This window comes from Pteropus alecto, unplaced genomic scaffold, assembly GCF_000325575.1.
Source record: "Pteropus alecto unplaced genomic scaffold, ASM32557v1 scaffold86, whole genome shotgun sequence".
Taxonomy (NCBI): domain Eukaryota; kingdom Metazoa; phylum Chordata; class Mammalia; order Chiroptera; family Pteropodidae; genus Pteropus; species Pteropus alecto.
The window spans coordinates 8,069,943-8,072,702 of NW_006442109.1; the positions used below are offsets into that span (position 1 = coordinate 8,069,943).

The following is a 2,760-nucleotide window of genomic DNA, read 5'->3' on the forward strand; positions in this document are numbered from 1 at the left end:
CAAACCCGACCAGAAGCCTGAGTTCAAGAGATATAGCCCACAGAGGTCGGTCTCCTGGAACACAGAATAGAGTGGAAAAAAATGAAGGGCGGATATAGAAGGGCAAATAGAATATGTTCAGAGATTCTGTTATTATTAATGACAACAATATTAAAATATGAATATTATGATATTAATAATGTAATGACAACAATATTAATAACAGCTTCCATTTGAGCCCCTGCTTCGTGCCCTTTACACCAATCTTGTCTTTTACAGATAAGAAAATGATGGTTTATAAGCTATTGTGCTTCTCAGTGTCCCTGTAGAGTAGAAGTTGAGATTACCCTCTGAGAAGAAAATTCATAAGAATTAAAACAAAAAAGGATGATCTCAGCCATCTAAGGTATATTAGTTATCTATTGCTGCAAACGAATTACCCTAAAACTTAGTAGTGTAAAATAATAAACACTACTGTGAGTCAGGAACAGATTGGCTGGGTGGTTCTAGCTCAAAGTCTCTTGCCAAGAGGTTGTCCAGGGCTGCAGTCATCTGAAGGCTGGGTTTCAGCTGAGGGATCCACTTCCTGTGTGACTCAGTCACCTGCCTTGCAAGTTAGTGCTGGTTTTTAGCATGAGTCCTCACTTCTTCCTCATATGAACTTTGCCACAGGACTGGTAAGTAAAGTGTCCTCAGAACATGGCATCTGGCTTCTCCCAAAGTGAGTGATCCAAGAGAGCAAAGCAGGGAGAAACTACAGTGCTTTTATGACCTAGTCTCACAAGTTACACATCATCGCTTCTGCCATGTGCTGTTCATTAGAAGTAAGTCACAAAGCCCAGCCTACACTCAAGGGGTAGGGGAGGGAATTAAACTCCATCTTTTAAAGAGAAGATTAATAAAGAATTTGTGGACTTACTTTAAAACCACCATATATTATGATAACAATAAAAAAGATACTGTGGCTCTATGATTGAAGAGTTTGGAGAAGACTTGAAACTACACTGAAACTTGACCATCACCAAGCAGAATGAAGTCTTGTGCTCTGTCTGAACAAAGAACATGTTAACAGAAGGGGGCTAGTTTCCAAGGCAGCTATGAAAAGATGGCTCAGAGGATAATACTGTGCAGAGAATGGTAAACCCAATGGACACAAATTATCTGATAAAAGAAGAGACATACACAGTTTGGGGACAAACTGAGTATTGTGTTGTATGAAATATGTCAGGATTATCCATTCCTTTGGGTGGGAGATGCCTTCTAGGAAGAATCACCTTCATTTAATATCTAATTTAATTAATTGCTAATTTTGGATACCCATCAGTGTCATATTAGTATGGCTAATGTGATGTGTGCCTGAGCATTTTCAGATCTGCAAAGCTAAGGACTGGATAGACCCATGAAAGTAGAGATTCCACCCTGCAGAAAAATCACTGCCTTGAGTGATAGCCTCATCTCACCATGCCTTTTGTTATTGCAGAGTGTCTTCTACAAAAATTCATGTACATTTTGCCTCCTTGTACCCCTGAAAGCTAGATGGGCCATGAGCAGCCTTACAGGAGCCACCTGTGAAAATTCAGGCAGGGTTCTTGCTCTTGCTGCATCTGCTCAAACAAGCATGGTCTGACCTGGATATACAGCCTCAATATGTGCCACCAGTGTTTCTGTCAATACACAGAGAATACAGATTTCACCAAACTAGACTAAGTGATCTTCCTTGAATGGATTGACCAAGACATCTACCAGTTGAAAAAAACAGTGCTAGCTCTTCATACATAAAAAATTTTTAAACAATTTTCAAAAAATTGGTGCGATAATAGGGCATTGTTTATGACATCAAAAATAGTGCGAACAACTCAAATGTCCAGCAATATGGGACTGGAAGCATAAACTATGTTACAACCATACAAAGGGCTACTATTTAGTTGTAAATAGGAATGAGGAAGATCTTTATAATCAGTGTTTTCCAAAAGAACTTCCTGCAACAATGGAAATATTCTACTCTGTCCAACATGGTAGCCAGTAGCCCACATGTAGCCATTGAACATTTGAAATGTGATTAGTTCAGCCAAGAAATTCAATTTCAATTTTATTAATTTTAGTCTAAATAATCGTATGTGGCTAGGAGGCCATCGTATTGGACAGTGCTCCTCAATACATTATATTATATGATCTCCAGGATAGATTGTTAAGTGAAAAAAAACAATGTACAAGAAGTATAGACCAGTGTATAAAGAATGTTACTTTTAAGGAGAGAGATAAAAAATGTATTTATATTTACATGAATTCACACAAAACCACTGAAAAGATAAATAGTAATGATTATCTCTTAGACAAGAGGAACAGGGTTTGGGCATGGAATGAAAGTGAGACTTTCAGAGTGTATTGTTTAATATTATTTAGATTTTAAAACCATATGATGGTATCACTAAATAAAATAGAATAAGCTAAAATAAAATTTAAATTTAAAGATAAAGCGGGGGGGAAATTCATATGAGGAAATACTTAGCATATAAATGTTAAGAATAGATCTTCCTTTTTAGGTGCTCATTGACTTTCTACATTAGATAAAGGAAAATATATAAATCCACCCCCTTTTTATTTTTTTTGCCTTAGTTAACTAGTAAGGCAGAGCAAAATTTAGTGCTTAACTATCATGTCTTCTATTTCTCTAGATTTCTAGTATAACACCCCATCTTCACAGTCCTATTCCTTATCTATCTTTTGTTGATTTATCCTTCTTTTGGACTTCCATTGTAAGCCCACTCTAATCATTGCTGA

The 2,760-nt window shown here is 36.8% G+C and overlaps 1 pseudogene; it reads left to right on the forward strand.

Moving 5' to 3' along the window:
* Positions 1-1,515: 1,515 nt before the first annotated feature.
* Positions 1,516-1,686, forward strand: LOC102893929 (annotated as a pseudogene).
* Positions 1,687-2,760: the final 1,074 nt, after the last annotated feature.